Source organism: Schistocerca serialis, chromosome 10 (assembly GCF_023864345.2).
Source record: "Schistocerca serialis cubense isolate TAMUIC-IGC-003099 chromosome 10, iqSchSeri2.2, whole genome shotgun sequence".
In the NCBI taxonomy this organism is placed as follows: domain Eukaryota; kingdom Metazoa; phylum Arthropoda; class Insecta; order Orthoptera; family Acrididae; genus Schistocerca; species Schistocerca serialis.
In genome coordinates, this window is record NC_064647.1 from 248,285,176 (window position 1) to 248,304,155 (window position 18,980).

Here is an 18,980-nt window from a genome sequence, read left to right on the forward strand (position 1 = left end):
ACGGAATGGACAGTGTCTTGAAAGGAGGATATAAGATGAGCATCAACAAAAGCAAAACGGAGATAATGGAATGTAGTCGAATTAAGTCGGGTGATGCTGAGGGAATTAGATTAGGAAATGAGACACTTAAAGTAGTAAAGGAGTTTTGCTATTTGGGGAGCAAAATAACTGATGATGGTCGAAGTAGAGAGGATATAAAATGTAGACTAGCAATGGCAAGGACAGCGTTTCTGAAGAAGAGAAATTTGTTAACATCGAGTATAGATTTAAGCGTGAAGAAGTCGTTTCTGAAAGTATTTGTATGGAGTGTAGCCATGTATGGAAGTGAAACGTGGACAATAAATAGTTTGGACGAAGAGAATAGAAGGTTTCGAAATGTGGTGCTACAGAAGAATGTTGAAGATTAGGTGGGTAAATCATGTAACCAATGAGGAGGTATAGAATAGAATTGGGGAGAAGAGGAGTTTGTGGCACAACTTGACTAGAAGAAGGGATCGGTTGGTAGGACATGTCCTGATACATCAAGGGATCACAAATTTAGCATTTGAGGGCAGCGGGAAGGGTAAAAATCGTAGCGGGAGACCAAGAGATGAATACAGTGGGAGATGAAGGAGCTTGCACAGTATAGATTAGCATGGAGAGCTGCATCAAACCAGTCTCTGGACTGAAGACCACAACAACAACTGTAGTTACGTCGGCAGTTCCATGAGGCTTTTCGCGGATGATCTATTATACACAGAAGTCGCAAAGATGGAACACCCCAGAGGATACACATTTGGTACAGGGGGTGCAGTTGACCCTCAACATAAACAAGTGTAACGTATCGTGTGTACATTGACATACACTGAAGCGCCAAAGAAACTGCCACAGGAATGCGTATTCAAATACGGAGACATGTAAACAGGTGGAATACGGCGCTGCGGTCGGCAGCGCCTGTATGAGACAATCTGGCGCAGTTGTTAGATCGGTTACAGCTAATACAGTGGCAGGTAATAAATGTTTGACGTGGTGTTATAGTTGGCACACGAGTGATGGGACACAGCACCTCAGAGGTAGCAATGAAGTGGGGATTTTACCGTACGACCGTTTCAAGAGCGTACCGTGAATATCAGGAACCCTGTAAAACATCAAATATCGGACAACGCTGTGGCCAGAAAAAGATCCTGCAAGAACGAAACCGACGACGACTGAAGAGAATGCTTCAGCGTGACACAAGTGCAACCCTTCCGCAAATTGCTGGGTCATCAACAAGAGTCAGAGTGCGAACCATTCAACGAAACATCATCGACATGGGCTTTCGGAGCCGAAGGCCCTCTCATGTGCCCTTGATGACTGCACGACACAGAATTTACGCGTCACCTGGACCCGTCAACACCGACATTGGCCTGTTGAGGACTGGAAACATGTTGCCTGGTCTGCTGAGTCTCGTTTCAAATTGTATCGAGCAGATGGACGTGTACGGGTATGAACACGACCTCAGGAATGCATGGACCTTGCATGCCAGCACGGGACTGGTCAAGCTGGTAAAGGCTCTGCAATTTGGAGCGATGTGGGACCCCTGATACGACTGTGACAGGTGACAAGTATGTAAGCATCCTGTCTGGCGAACTGCAGCCATTCACGCGAATTGTGCAATCCGACGGATTTGGGCAATACCAGCAGGACAACGCGACACTCCACACGACCAGAATTGCTACAGAATGGCTCCAGGAACACTCCGCTGAGTTTAAACACTTCCAATGGCCACCAACCTCCCCAGACATGAAAATCGTTGAGCTTATCTGGGATGCCTTGCAACGTGCTGTTCAAAAGAGATCTCCACGCCCTCGTACTCTTACCGATTTATGGACAGGCCTGCAGGATTCTTAGTGTCAATTCCCTCCAGCACTACTTCAGACATTAGTCGAGTCCATGCCACGTCGTGTTGCGGCACTTCGGCGTGCTCGCTGGACTCCTACACGATATTAGGCAGGTGTAGCAGTTTCTTTGACTCTTCATTGTAAATACCCGTTATCGTATGATTATATGATTGCAGAACAATCGTTGAAAGCAGTTGCTTCCATAAAATACCTCGGAATTTGCGTACGGAGCGATCTGATGTGGAACGACCACATGAAATTATTTGCAGATAATGCACATGCCAGAAATGAGATTCAGTGCAGGAATGCTCAGGAAAATTGATCATCAGTCTGGAATCTATACAAGACACGATCGATGAAGGAAATGGGCAACATTCAAAGAACAGTTGCACGTTTCCTTTACAGGTTCATTTAGTAAGCGGAAAGCATCATACAGGTGCTGAGACCACTCTGCTGACATGCGCTGAAACACAAAGTTCTGCGTCACGGTGTTGTTTACTATTAAAAGTTCCCAGAACGTTCTTTTCTGGAAGAGTCGACCAACGTATTACTTCCTCCTGTGTATGTCTCACGGAAAGACTGTGAACACAAAATCAGAGTGACTCGAGCACACACACAGCAATCGTTCATCCCGCGAGCCATTCTCGACTGCAACAGCAAAGGGGCTGGTGACCCTGGTGCACAAAGTACCCTCCGCCACACACCGTGAGGTGGCTTGCGGTGTTTAGATGTAGATGTCTATTCAAATGCATCACGCAGTATGACATACGATCACAAACGTTTACTAAATGTTTTGAATGTCGTTTTCCTTGTACACATAACGATGTTTCACAACAGCCTTAATTTAATTTCGTATTCCTTACTTCAAATATGTACCTCACTTTGACCAATCATGTTACTCCCTCTCAAAATTTATATTAGCAGCTGACTGGTACAAATTGCCCACGCCCGTTAGTTGTCAGTACTGGAAGACTGACGACGAAACGTTCCCATCCCTTTCACAGCCACTAATCCACCACTGGCTCTGCTTACCCCTTGTGACGTCTCCTGCAAATAAAATTAAACTGAACCTATACGAGACGTGTAAATGCGAAGTCTAAAAAAGGTGCTAAACTAGGTATATTTCTGACGATAAAATACGTAGCTAATACGACAGACAGCAATAAAACCTACAACTCGTCAATATATGTTGTGTTAAATATGTAAATAAAATATGTATTTTAGTATGAAAGAGTAACTATACAATGTAAAGATATTCTTTGTAACCATGCACATATTATTTCATTAAAGTTAAAAAAAAGAAGACTTGGTTCAAAGATCGACCACTACTTTTGTAGTCACTTATCTGTTCTGAAGCACTAAGTACCTGATGTCCGTATTACATTTTATAATATACAGTAAAAAATGAATTTCTCCAGTTCTTGTTAAAAACCTCCCCCACCCCTGTGGGGAGTTGTGTCGTAATTGCGCATAGGCGGCCATTACGTAATATTTAATTAAATATTAAATACTGGGCTTCATCCTCAAGCTAACCTTATAAATACTTTGAATATTGATAGTAATTTTCAATTATTAACATTTGCAAGTTCATTTCATCGGAATTTTTGCGGAACTGCATAGATAGTTGTAACTGCAATAAGCAACGATTTATTTCTCTCAAGGAAATACTTAATCCAAAATGAAGCAAATTAGCTCTCAATGAAAATTACTTGTCGTGAGTAAAAATCCTTACAGTGGTTATATTGTCACCCTCTTCACAGCAATTAATTTAACGGGCAATAACAGGAATAGTTTTATGCTACTTCTGATTACCTTTGATCTACCAGCCAGTTTAGATAATCATTACAAGCAAAACTGTACCCATTTTTACTAACATTTGTGCCTACGTAGCAACCTTGGTTATCGTCTGTCTATATGTAAGCCTCTCCTCCCATGAACCATGGACCTTGCCGTTGGTGGGGAGGCTTGCGTGCCTCAGCGATACAGATAACCATACCGTAGGTGCAACCAAAACGTACGGGTATCTGTTGAGAGGCCAGACAAACGTGTGGTTCCTGAAGAGGGACAGCAGCCTTTTCAGTTGTTGCAGGAGCAACAGTCTGGATGATTGACTGATCTGGCCTTGTAACATTAACCAAAACGGCCTTACTGTGCAGGTAATTTTTCCCGAGGGCATGCAGCTAGACTGTATGGTTAAATGATGACGGCGTCCTCTTGGGTAAAATATTCCGGAGGTAAAATAGTCCCCCATTCGGATCTCCGGGCGGGGACTACTCAGGAGGACGTTGTTATCAGTAGAAAGAAAACTGGCGTTCTACGGATCGGAGCGTGGAATGTCAGATCCCTTAATCGGACAGGTAGGTTAGAAAATTTAAAAAGGAAAATGGATAGGTTAAAGTTACATACAGTAGGAATTAGTGAAGTTCGGTGGCAGGAGGAACACGACTTCTGGTCAGGTGAATACAGGGTTATAAATACAAAATCAAACAGGAGTAATGCAGGAGTGGGTATAATAATCAATAATAAAATACCGCTACGGTCGCAGGTTCCAATCCTGTCTCGGGCATGGATGTTTGTGATGTCCTTAGGTTAGTTAGGTTTACATAGTTTTAAGCTCTAGGGGACTGATGACCTCAGAAGTTAAGTCCCATAGTGCTCAGAGCCATTTGAACCATTTGAATAATAAAATAGGAGCGCGGATAATCTACTACGAACAGCATAGTAAACGTATTATTGTAGTCAAGAGAGACACGAAGCCCACGCCTACCACAGTAGTACAAGTTTATATGTCAACTAGCTCCGCAGATGACTAAGAGATTGAAGCAATGTATGATGAGATAAAAGAAATTATTCAGATAGTGAAGAGAGATGAAAATTTAATAGTAATTGGGGACTGGAACTCGATATTAGGAAAAGGAAGAGAAGGAAAAGAGGTAGATGAATATGGAATGGGTGCAGGGAATAAAGGAGGACTCCGCCTGGTAGAATTTTCCACAGAGTATAACTTAATCATAGCTGGTAATTGGTTTAAAAATCATGAAAGACGGCTGTACACGTGGAAGAGTTCTGGAGACACTGGAAGATTTCAGACAGATTATATAATGGTAAGACAGAGATTTAGGAACCAGGTTTTAAATTGTAAGACATTTCCAGGGGCAGATGTGGACTCCGACCACAATCTATTGGTTATGAACTGTAGATTAAAACTGAAGAAACTGCAAAAAAGGTGGGAATTTAAGGAGATGGGACCTAGATAAACTGAAAGAACCAGAGATTGTACAGAGTTTCAGGGAGAGCATTAGGGAACGATTGAGAGGAACAGACGAAAGAAATATAGTAGAAGAAGCATGGGTAGCTTTGAGAGATGGGATAGTGAAGGCAGCAGAGGATCAAGTTGGTAAAAAGACGAGGGCTAGTAGAAATCCTTGGGTAACGGAAGAGATATTGTATGTAATTGATAAAAGGAGGAATTATAGAAACACAGTAAGTGAAGCAGGCAAAAAGGAATACAAACATCGCAAAAATGAGATCGACAGGAAGTACAAAATGGCTAAGCAGTGATGGGTAGAGGACAACTGTAAGGATGTAGAGGCATGTATCACTAGGTGTAAGATAGATACTCCCTACAAGAAAATTAAAGAGACCTTTGGAGAAAAGAGAACCACTTGTATGAATATCAAGAGCTCAGATGGAAAACCACTTCTAAGCAAAGAAGGGAAGGCAGAAAAGTGGAAGGAATATATAGAGGGTGTATACAAGTGCGATGTATTTGAGGGCAATTTTATTGAAATGGAAGAGGATGTAGATGAAGATGAAATGGGAGATGCGATACTGCATGAAGGGCTTGACAGAGCACTGAAAGATCTATGCTGAAACAAGGCCCCCGGAGTAGACAACATTCTATTACAACTACTGGCAGACTTGGGAGAGCCAGCCTCGCCAAAACTCTACCATCTGGTGAGCAAGGTGTATGAGACAGGCGAAATACCCTCAGACTACAAGAAGAATATAAAAATTCCAATCCCAAAGAAAGCAGATGTTGACAGGTGTGAAAATTACGGAACTACCAGTTTAGTAAGTTACGGCTGCAAAATACTAACACGAATTCTTTACAGACGATTGGAAAAACTGGTAGAAGCCGACCTCGGGGAAGATCAGTTTGGATTCCGTAGTAATATTGCAACACGTGAGGCAATACTGACCCTACGACTTGTCTTAGAAGAAAGATTAAGGAAAGGCAAACCTACGTTTCTAGCAATTGTAAACTTAGAGAAAGCTTTTAAAAATGTTGACTGGAATACTCTCTTTCAAATTCTGAAGGTGGAATAGGTAAAATACAGGGAGCGAAAGGCTATTTACAATCTTTACACAAAGCAGATGGCAGTTACAAGAGTCGAGGGGCATGAAAGGGAAGCAGTGGTTGGGAAGGGAGTGAGGCAGGGTTGTAGTCTCTCCCCGATGTTATTCAATCTGTATATTGAGCAAGCAGTGAAGGAAACAAAAGAAAAATTCGGAGTAGGAATTAAAATCCATGGAGAAGAAATAAAAACTTTGAGGTTCGCCGACGACATTGTAATTCTGTCAGTGACAGCAAAGGACTTGGAAGAGCAGTTGAACGGAATAAACAGTGTCTTGAAAGGAGGATGTAAGATCAACACCAACAACAGCAAAACGGGGATAATGGAATGTAGTCGAATTAAGTCGGGTGATGCAGAGGGAATTAGGTTAGGAAATGAGACACTTAAAGTAGTAGATACGTTTTGCTATTTGGGGAGCAAAATAACTCACGATGGTGGAAGTAGAGAGGACATAAAATATAGACTGTCAATGCAAGGAAATCTTTTCTGAAGAAGAGTATAGATTTAAGTGTCAGTAAGTCTTTTCTGAAAGTATTTGGATGGAATGTAGCTATGTATGGAAATGAAATATGGACGATAATAAGTTTAGACAAGACGAGAATAGAAGTTTTTGAAACATGGTGCTACAGAAGAATGCTGAAGATTAGATGGGTAGATCACGTAAGTAATTAGAAGGTACTGAATAGAATTGGGGAGAAGATGAGTTTGTGGCACAACTTGACTAGAAGAAGGGATCGGTTGGAATAACATGTTCTGAGCCATCAAGGGATCATCAATTTAGTATTGGAGGGCAGCGTGGAGGGTAAAAATCGTAGAGGAAGACCAAGGCATGAATACACTAAACAGATTCAGGAGGATGTAGGTTGCAGTAGGTACTGGGAGATGAAGAAGCTTGCACAGGATAGAGTCGCATGGAGAGTTGCATCAAACCAGTCTCAGGACTGAAGACCATAACAACAACATATGTTAAGCCGCATTTACGCGCGTGAGGAATATACGCAACGCCAACAGTATTTTAAATATCCTTTACCTTTCTTTCTTTCCATCAATCCCGACCACATCTTTCATTTAAAAAAAATTAAACCATTTAAAAAATGCAAAGAGAAACGGAAAAGAGAGAGGGACGATGTACCGTCAGCCCTGAGACAGGCAGCCAACTTTACTCAATTGACAATCGAATCACCAGCGTCAATTAAAATTCAATACGTCTCAAAATATGAATGTCTCTGCACGTATTTTTGTTTGTTACTGAGCATGAAAATTACTCTCTTAAGAAGTTCTTAACGTTAGTTGACGTTTCAGGAGTCGGCTTTTAATTGCTAGAAGCATAATATTCCAAAATTCCGCGCGAATACCGTATTGTTACGAAAATAAGCTGCAATTTTGGTCCAAATTTTAACCTCGGAAAGTTAGGGTGCGGCTGATATCAGAAACGGTGTCTCTGTACAAACAACTGCTGTACAAAAATTAAGCTCATTTGCAACAACACAACTGGCGACAAGGCGTTTTATTACGCAGCAATGAAAGCTTTTATCGGTGTCTTACTGCGGCTAACATTGTGTATGGCTACCAGTATTGTTTCGTTAGCGTTTAATTCAGTTTCAGTTCGGTTCAGGATACCGGTAAGAAAGTCTGATTTATGACGATATGAATGACCATTTAGAGCGAGAAGCATAATCAAGCCTAAGAGTCCGACGTTGTTACATACGAGGTTTAAACTTATAGTTGTGCGGTATGGCCTAACCACAAGCAACAGAGAGGCTGGAGGAAATAATTGACTGGACGAATCTAATGGCCAACGTTTGGTTTCTTCAGAAGAAATCTGGAAAAAGGCAGGTTCAAAGTGAAAATCGTACAGGTGACCGAAATGTGGCAGGTATCCGAAACTTGTAGCTTATGTTCTTTCCCATGTGCAAGATAAGCGGAAGAATGGGATGCCTATCTCAAGAGAAATTATCCAATTGAAGGCCTTGGAAATTGTGAAAGTGTTAAACATGCCACAAAGAGAATTTTGGGATAGTATTGGTAGGTTTCGTCGCTTTATGCGTAGAAGTGGCCTTGGTCTCCGACGAAGTACTAACTAGCACAGAGAATGCCAGCAGATTTCGAGGAGAAGAGTTAAGTCGACCATTCGTGAAAGTGTCACACATACTCTGTTCATGAGATTGTCTGTGCTGACAAAACGCCAGTATTTTTAGACATGCCGAGCAATATGACTGTACGCCAGTACGAGGAACAGGGAATGAAAAAGTAGAATAACTGTGATGTTAGCTGTTACAGCGGATAGGTAAAAGTTACCGCCTTAATTCATTTGGAAGAGAAAAACCATGCTAAAAGAAAACTTACCTAATGGGTTAGTGATTCACTGCCAAGAAGAAGAGTGGATGACAAGACACCTGATAGTTGACTGGAATCGCAGACCTGGACACTGCTTGCTAACGGGGATGGATGATGATGGGTGGTAGCGGCGGCGGCGGTGGCGGGTGGCGATGTTGATGACAGATGTGGTGGTGATGATGGTGGACGATGATCATGGTGGATGATGATGGATTATTTTAGGTGAGGGGCGCTCAACATCATGGTCATCAGCTCCCTGATGGGAAGTCAGTATGCCAATTTTGTGACTGGTGACGTCGGCTGTCCCCACATGCGGAGCATTTTATAACGTATTAAAGTATGCCTCCCTTCCCAGCAGTTTAGGGATGAGGCCAGGTAGTTCACAAAATGTCACCACTCTTGTAACACTGGAATCAGTATCGGCAAGGGTGGTGGGCAGATCTCCATCTGACCGAGGACTGCCCTGATATTAGTATGTAAGACACACGTTCCCAAATATGCTGAACTGAAAGTGGCACGCAGCAGACTTCACAGTGGTGGATCCTCCTGCTGAAGGAGGAAGCCACGTGTAAAAAAGCTATGCCTGATGCGCAGTCTGGTAAGCAAAACCTCCTTCCAGCGGTGAGGCTGACAAGATGTCTCCCATGCTTTTGTGGTCGATTTGAGCGACTGCAGTTTGTGTTCTGTCACCCTCTGATGCATGGTGCGTCTGTCAGAAAATGAGATGATAGCCTGCAATGGGATGCGACATTGACAGACAGCACCATCCCAACATGCTTACTAGGCCGGCTTGTCGGCCATGTCGTTTCCCCATATCCCGATGTGGCCACGTACCCAGCAAAAGATCACCACCTTGCCATGGCATTGGAGCCGCTGTAAGCAGTCATGGATGAGCTGAATCAGTGTCTAATGGATACATTCGGTGTAGTGCTCTAAGCCGGCTGGAACAGACAAGAAACCTTGTACGGCGATGTCTGTAAATCCTCCCCAGTGCCATCATAATGCAATGTAACTCCACATCATAATCTGTTAATTGTTTGGGAAGACGCACTTTGAAAACCCTATCAGATAAAACAGCGGAACAAGCATGGACATTCTCTTGCTAGGATCCATCTGTATAAACAACGATAGAACTGTGGTATGTACTTAAAATGGAAGAAAATGAAGTTGTAAAAACATCATCTGCAGTACAAGTTTTCTTGTACCTTGTCAAGCTTAAAATCACTCTGTGCCTCCGAAGACACCAAGGCGGCAACGCGTTCCATTCTTGGCTGCGTATTCGGAGGTCTAATAGATACTTGACACAGTCAGCAGTTCGTATCCCGAATGTCTTGGTCACATGAGGCCGATTCCTAAACAGCCGTTCCAAGTTGGGTAGGGCCACTGCACTAAAAGCCAATGACTGAGGTGACGCTGAGGTTTTCAGTGCCTGTCGAGCCAAAAGGACACGTCACCGAATCCAGAGTGGTGGCTCACCAGCCTCCGCACACCGACCCTGAACTGGGCTCATCGGCACGCTTCCAGTCGATATCCGAATGCCCTAACGGTGGACATCATCTAATATCTCGAGGTAGGAAATACGGGCTGATCCGTAGACCAAGCTGCAGTAATCTGAACGTGATCGAACAAATGCCCTATAAAACTGCAGGAGGCGGCACCTGTCTTCTCCCCATGTTTTCCCGCTAAGGCATCTCAAAATATTCAATGAGTGGAAGCCCTTTGTTTGTAGGTCTTTCATTTGCGGAAGCCAAGTCAATTTAGAATCAAATAATAAACCCAAAAAGCACGCAGTTCACTGAAATCGTAAAATATTGTCCCCCATTGTGAGCACTGGTTGGTTAAAACTTCGACGACGACAGTTAAAATTGACACATGTACTCTGGTGAGTACCGAAAACCAGTTGCTTTTTTCTTGGATTCCAGCCTCCACTGCTTGCTAAGAAAACCATGTTTGTTTTGGTTGCTTTTAAGGGTCATCTAACTGCTGAAGTAAAAGATAAACTTGCTGCATAAAAAAAGGCAGATCTTATCATCCCACTTGGAGGACTGACTTCAAAACTACAGGTACTTTATGTGGCCAGAAACAAGCGTAGCGCCGATCGTAGCGGTAACCAACTCAGTCACGTGAGTAGATCGCACTCCGGTACAGTACAGTGTTGGGTAGGAAAAGAGACTTGGCGGGTAGAAGCGACTGCTTGCTGTTAGCGCCATTAAATTTAATGACAATTATGAGATAGCAGCAACATTACCGAGGGAAAAAGCGACGAAATGTGGAATAAAAGTTTTGAAGTTGAGTAAGTTTATGGCGTGCCAACAGACTGACAATACGGTTTAATGTGTCATAACGCGTCAGTGGCGGTTCTTGGCTGTAAAGCTAGGTGAAGATATAGCGGGAAAGAAAAACTCGCCGTTAACTACACACGCTTACCGTAATAATTCAGCTTATCTGTATCTGTATGCTTGTTACAATCTCACAGAAACGGTGAGCATATTCTGTCAGTGATAAATTGAAAAGTTATTGATCGTTTGAAGAATGGTGGAGCAAAGCAAGTTTATCACGCGAGTGTGGTGCACCTGAAGAATCCATCAAAACGTGGGTGAAAGAAAAGAATAAATTCTGAGCTTTTGTAAACACAGTTGAAAGTGATGTGGGAATGGACTAAAAACGGAGTAAGAGCCAGTGAACTTGACGAATGCCTTTATAGGCGATTTTTAATAAAAGGAAGTATAGACGTGCCTATTATTTAAGCTCAAGCTGAAAAATTTCACTTTGGCTTACATGGCAACAAAGATTTTTTATAGCTTCCGACGGGTGATTTTGAAGATGGAAATGTCGTCATGGAACTCGCCAATCGACCCTGAAGGAGAAGTAAGGTCTTGCGACAGCGAATCTATTCACAGTTTCCTGAAATTTTACACAAAGTAATGGTAGATGAAAGTTTAAATGATCATCGAGAGTATAATTGTGATCGAACGGTGCTTTATTTTTGATTGCTTCCAAACAGAATTCTCTATTAAAAAAAATGAACCCTTCTCTTTGCCACAAATAAATCGGGCAGCCATCAGTTGAAACCTCTTTGCATAGGTGTAAGTAAAACCGCGAGATGTTCCAAGTATGTAAACACGTGACCATTACAATTCACTTACAAGCATTCACAAAACATGTGACTTTTCACCAGCTGGTTTCAGGAAGAGTGTGTTCCGTCAGTTCGGAAGCACCTGCGGACGCTTAAGCTGAGAGAAGAAGTTCTGCTGATCCTTGACCAGTGTCCAGCTCAGCCACCTGCTGATGTGTTGCCACCAGAAGATTTGAAAAATAAGAACTTTGCTTTACCCGTAAAACACGACGGTATTAATTCACCCGCTACATCGGGGTATCAAACAAGCATTTAAGGCTCATTATCGCCGGTATCTGCTCACTTCAAAAGTAAATTCAGATGAAGAAATGGAGATGTTCTTGAAATGTGAAAATTTTAAAGTGTGTTGCGTGTTCAGTTGGTCTAGCGTGGCAAAGCATCGGTCCGGCCGCTATCAGGAATTGCTCCAACCAGTGTTCCAGGGAAGAAAATGCAACAAATGAACGCAGTAGCTACGTATTTCAACAGCAGTTACGTCCACTCTGCATGTAATGTTCTACAGTGCAATATTGATCTTGAAAATTGGATCCGTAGGGTAGTCGTTGGCAACGGAAAACCGATTTCGCAGATCATAGATGTCAACGTCATTATTGATGATATTCGAAATGAGAGGAGTGAGGCAGTAGAAGATGAGGATGGTGAAGCTGAAGAAAAAGGTAAAAATGATGATCCCAGTACACGTGAAATATTAGATAATATAAATGCAGTGATTGCGTGGATGGAGCGACAGAGTGAAGTGAACCAAACCAAACTGAGCTGTTGCATCTGACGAGTATAAAACAAACCGCACTGAAGACACTGATGAAATGGCCCACCAAAGACAGCTGACTTCTTTACAGCGGTAGAATAATGACGTACTGCACCCTGCAAGCGGTATTGTAGATTAACATACTGTATCTGACGGTGTACTTTTAACACTGTACTGAAACTCGTGTTATTGTTTGGTCGACGTTTGAGTGAAGTTTGTCTAATTACCGTACCCTATTCGCTAAGTATCTGAAATGTTCTACTTCTAATGCTCTTTAAATATAGTGTGGTATGCAGTGTATGTATTGATGTGTTGGCAGAAGAGCCAACACCGTGTTGCTAGAGGAGGCCGAAATGTACGCGTTTAAGCTCACGCAGACCGGCGTGAGGTCTGGAACAAGGTAAAGTAATTATAGTAGCCAAAAATAGTACATAGCTTCTGGAATACTTAACTTTAATCCATAATTGGTGTACATCGCTCTTGATGATACATAATTACAATCTCAATATAAACTGGTAATGGCGCCTTGCTAGGTCGTAGCAAATGACGTAGCTGAAGGCTAAGCTAACTATCGTCTCGGCAAATGAGAGCGTATTTGTCAGTGTAGCATCGCATCATGTGTTCTTTCTAACTTTCCGTGTGTGGTATTTCATTACACGCTATAACGCGTTAATTAATTATGTCTCCCGACAGCCGCATGCACTTTAACTGAAATAACTACTTGCAATCACCGAAAAAGTACGCAAGCTCACTGACCCAGGAATACTTAAGTAAGACGATTCGTAGAACGTAAAGAAACAGTTCCGTTACAACACAGCTATCAAATCCAAGCACTCTGCGACTCTAACGGTTCCACCAATTGGACCAAGCCTACTGCACTGCGATTGGTTGATATCAGGCGGCCACAGCATGGCGTACATATTTCACAAAAACGACGCACAAAGTGCCACAGATCTCAGTATGCGTGTTACATAAAAACACGAAAAATATCAAAAAACACTGTGAAAGATCGTGTATCGTTAACAGAAAATAAATTCAGTACAAGGGAATACTCAATGAACAGGGAGAACGGCAGAACAAACTGTACCAAGTCTGGGGTAAAGTTACCTTATATGACCACTCCGCCCCCCTTTCACCCTCCTCTGAAATATTCGTTGTGGTAATAGACTGATCTGTAGCGCAGCCGGAAGTCTAGATTAGGTTGGAATGTGACAATTTCGTTGAGAGTTGGCGAAGCCAACAAATATGGAAACAGAAAATCTGATCGAGGTAAAAAATTGACCGGTAGCGAAGCCTATTCTTTACATCCGCGCTATACTGAAAAATACGAGGTGGCGAGGAGGGGTCCAATACATAAGTTTTACCCACGTTTGTTTGTCACTAACTAACCACTCCGTTCCTTCCACGTCCTCCTGAAACAACGGAATCTGCGTATCATTCGAAGTACATACTAAAAAACTAGTCGTCACAAACTAAGGATTATTAGGTACGTGGCGATAGGACGGGCACTTGGCGACACACACACACACACACACACACACACACACACACACAGAGAGAGAGAGAGAGAGAGAGAGAGAGAACAGCAAGTTGACCTGACGTGTCGCCGTATCCCCACCACGACGTTACTCAGAATCTGGTTCAAACCGCTGTGGAGGGGGACAGGGAGAGTGAAAGCACTGCGTTCCCGCCACAGTTATCCTGTCTTGAGAAAAGACTCCCGTCAGTTTCCGTAGTGTAGTGGTTATCACGTGCGCCTCACACGCGCAAGGTCCCCGGTTCGATCCCGGGCGGAAACATTATTTTAACTTCTATGCATAATTTCGTGCTATACAGAACGAGCTCAATGTATGTAGTTACATAGATACTCGGCGAAACAAGAGCATACTGTCAAGGTGAATGTGTTTTTTCCATCTATGAGGAAACTGAGCTTTCCATTAGAGTCCCAACGTCAGCATAGCAAGAATAACTTAGGCGAATCTTACAAGAAGCGTACTTGCCACCTTCCACAACGAAAGAACGCACATGTCCAGACAGCGAAACTGTGTTAGTCATATATAATAGCAATACTAACGCTTGCCTATTTAACTTAATATTAAGGCAAATACATGTAATGCATCAGAAAGCAAAACACTATAAAATAATTTCTTGTCCTGCGCCAGAAGACGGTCCGGATGAAGAGCGAAACTATTAGCAACTTCCTATCGTTATTGACAATAGCTGATGGTGTAGCGATGTAATTATGTCTCTCATTGACTATGCAAATCTTCAGAATACTCGTCTCGGGGGTGTGTCGTTGTGCAACACATCGATAGTAATTTACCTCGGAATTTTACTTATTCGGAGTAAGTGCAACAAATATAGAATTAATGCACTCTCCATCGGATTCAATCCTACATCAGGCGAAAACGGGAGGAAGAACCAAACTCATTACTATAGGAGTCATAGGAGAATATGCTATGCACTGCCATGAATTAATTGAAAGAAAATCTAAATTACAAAACAGGAATCGCTACCAGAATGTATGTAAACCACGCACACTCGAACTGAAGCAGTTATTAGGAATCACGTAAAGGGGACACAAGCTGACAAACTGTCTCTGGACTAGTGAAATATGACAAGTCCGATAACGTAAACAAAAACAGCCGCCTCTCATCACTTAGCCCTGGGATTCAAACATACCGCGCGCTCTGAACTATCCACCTATGAGAACTACGTTCTTGTAGGCTAAAACCAGGTAACCTAATGGCTGCTACCGCAAGACATGCGTATTTAGTACAAACAGTGCATTACTATTCCTTTTCCTTGTGCCTTCCTGCCGCATTTAGGCAGGGTTTTGTGTCTGCCCTTTCTGTCACGAACCTGTTACCCCACGACGGAATATGTGTACCGCAATTGTCTGCATCTACTGCTACAATGTGCTAAATATCTGTGAATCGTGTAACTGTAGCAGGAGTTGAGAACCAGCCCGGTATTCACCTATTGGGATACGGAAAACCGCCTAGGAACCACACGTAGGCTGCTCGGCACACCGACCATCCTCGTTATTCCTCCGGACGCAATCGAACGGGGGCTGGCGCACCTCTCTGAATTCCGGAAGCGACACTTTAAAGCTCTCGGATCGCACAAACGCTCCAAGTAACTCACTTGGGATATTTGTTTTTGTAACTCAGATCCATTGATGACAACGTAGACCTGTCGAAACCGGTAATAGCGATAAAAAGAATTGCTAGCGATCTTGGTTGAAGAATAATATAATCTTCACATCGCCCCAAACGACTGACGCACATGAACAGAAGAAACATTCAAAAACAGTGTAGTAGCACTCTTACCGCCAACAGAAGATATAGATAACATCAAGTGGAAATTATTCTTCTCGAAGAAACAAGTTTGCCAAGATCGCTAGTCGTTCTTTTCATTACCACTACCGGCTTCGACAGATCTACGCTGTCATCATCGGATCTAAAAGTAAATATTTGAACTAAATCTTCAGTACTGTAGATATTTGAACTAAATCTTCTGTATTGTAATAAACAGAGACAATGAGCACCGCACAATTTACGTATGTGTATAAATATCATTCGTGTATTAAGAAATTGTATAAAAGATATCTGCTTTCCAGATGTACTTCGTGCCTAACAAATACAAGGTACTAACCATAAGCACTTTAGCATACGTAAGCTCTCAGTTCCCCGCTACACGTCCGTTTTTGCGCGGGTGAGGACACAGGCTCTCACGTAAACCTCGGGAACCAAACCGCCAGTTCCCCAATACTTCGCAATAATCCGCTATGCCGGTACACTGGCTCTTTAACCCGGTATTCTTTAACCCAGATCACGAGCATCGCATCACTTGATTATATGACTTGATGTAGTTCACCTTACGTGATGCGAAGAATACAGTTACGTAAAACTAACAGTATTTCACAGAGCGATTTTGTATCGTCCGCGCCTATGGCTTGTATTTGTCTTGTTTGTAGTTACTTTGAAGACTTTTTTTTTCTGTCAGGGTTTTTGACACGGCTGTATGTTGATGAATAATTCACTTTTTTACCGTAACCTTATTTTTTAAAAGATGATACTAAACTGTACTTCATTATAAGTTTACTTGTGAAGGATGAAAATGTATATTTCCTTGTAAATTTCACATTTTTTAAAAACTGCGCTGAATATTTTCAAAACAATAACGCAATTTAAAATGTTACGTAAATTTTCTTAAAAATAATTTTAATGAGATCGGAGAGAAGACATAATTATAGTGTGCAGATGTAATCGAAATTTATCGATTACCGGACACCACTAGGTAAACAAGTGTGCACTCATTCCTCTGTGAAAACATTACACTGGCTAAGTCGCCATTCTAGTGTCAAGTGATTAGCGTACGCTGCGACATGACCACAACATGTTGCAAGTTTTAATCTTTTGGTATTTTGTCTGTCACATTTTGGTGTTCCCTGCCAGTTTTTATTACACTTCGACGCAACATCTCAATGTGACTTACAGAGCTGTAAAAAGCTTGTGCATCTAATGATGTTACAAACTACGTTCTAATGTTCCAGTATTGAACACAGTGTTTAAATGAAATCCTGTGTATGTTTGAGCCACCTCACTTGGAATGTTTGTTTTTGTAACTTACAGATCCGATGATGAGAGCGTAGATCTGTCGAAACCGGGAAAAGTGATAAAATGAATTGCTAGCGATCTTGGTTCAAGAATAATATAACCTTCAGATCGCCCCCAACGACTGACGCAATATCTGAGATTTATATTACTGGAAACTATTAATTACCATTACTTGCACAAGTTCCAAAGATCGACGTAAATGCAAAAGAAAAATTACGCAAAAATGCATTACATTTTAACTTTTTGTATAGAAAATAGTTACTTAAATTGGTGGAATAGTCGTAAGCAGGGAAATCGAGATTGTAGTTAAACTTTAATTTCGACTGAGTGACGTCCTGTTTATAAATTATTACTATGTAATGAAAATTAATTACTGGTCTACTTTCGTCATCAGAAATAATGATTCGTTAAATGAAATTTGTTTAGAGAACTGATGGATTTTGTAAAGCGTAAAGGTGGTAATAACAATGAAAAGGCAGTAATATTGAATAAATAAAAGGCACATATCTTTCGAAAAAAACTTGCGAAATGAGAGCTTACCTTTCAGAACACTGAAGAACGCTTATCTGATCAGAATGATGGGTCGTTTCCGCGTGCTGTCGGCTCTTAACCAGTGCTCCGATAGTAACGGGAAGCGGATGTCCAATTACAGCCACTGGCCTCTACTTGTCGGTGAAGCAGCGGACACGTTAGCTTGCTGCGTTTACGGCTCCCTTAATGATTCAATCAACTGCAGCGGTCGACAACGAATAACTGCACTTCGCACCGTATACGTTTTGTTTGCCTGCCACACAGAAGTTACCGCACTGCACAGTTCGCTGTTTGTACGTCGTAGCGCAATGAGCGACGTGTTTATTACTAAGACACACTCGGACACGTCCGAGACGTTACTCCAGAGGGCGCCCTAGAAAACAAAAGAGCATCGAGATCCGCTACTCGACGTGCAGGCTGTTAACAGGTCTACTGTTGAAAGGTGTGTGTGTATGTGTGTGTGTTTTTAAAGCATGGACTACTCACATAACTGCGAGGGTAAGTCAATTATTATCCGCAAAGTAGTTATAAAATTTTATTATAATCAAATACGAAACTTAGAAGAACATCATTTTTCGACATAGTCTCCTTGCGTTTCAACGCACTTGGTCCGTCGTTGTACAAGCTTCCTGATGCCCTCATAAAAGAAGGTTCTCGGTTGAGCTGCGAGGCAGAAATGCACCGCTTCTTTCACTGCTTTGTCCGAGGCAAATCGACGGCCCCTTAATGCCTGTCTGAGTGGACCTAACAAGTGATAGTCAGTAGGGGCAAGATCGGGACTATATGGAGGATTATCCAGTACTTCAAATTTAAGTTTATTGAGCGTTTCAGGAGTGTGGGTAGCAGTATGCGGACGGGCATTGTCGTGCAAAAATACACCACCTTTCGACAGCAATCCTCGGCGTTTGTTTCGAACTGCAGGCTTTAGCCTGGCAGTAAGCATCTCACTGCAACGTACACTGTTTATTGTTGTGGCCCTTTCCCCATGATGTTCCAGTACTGGACCTTGTGCGTCCCAAAAAACCGTATGCATCAGTTTTCCTGCGGACGGTTGGGTCTTGAATTACTTCTTGCACTGCGAATTTGGATGTTTCCATTCCATACTCTCCCGTTTACTCTTCGGCTCGTAATGATGGATCCATGTTTCATCAGCAGTAATGATCCTGTCTAAGAAGCTGTCCCTTTCGTTACCACAGCGATCCAAATGTTTTTTTGCAGATGTCCAAGCGCATTTGTTTATGCAAGTGTGTGTGTTGTTTTGGGACCCATCTTGCACAAACTGTATGAAACCCAAGTTTGCTGTGGATGATTTCGTAGGCAGAACCGTGACTAATTTGCAGACGATGTGCCATTTCGTCAATAGTTAATAAGAGAATCGTTTTACGTGAA

General features: G+C 42.3%; 1 non-coding gene across 1 annotated transcript; it reads left to right on the forward strand.

Annotated features, from left to right (window-relative positions):
- Positions 1-14,164: 14,164 nt before the first annotated feature.
- Trnav-cac (transfer RNA valine (anticodon CAC)) lies at positions 14,165-14,237 on the forward strand. Its single transcript has one exon. It is a non-coding gene; the product is annotated as a tRNA-Val (tRNA).
- The last annotated feature ends 4,743 nt before the right edge of the window (positions 14,238-18,980 follow it).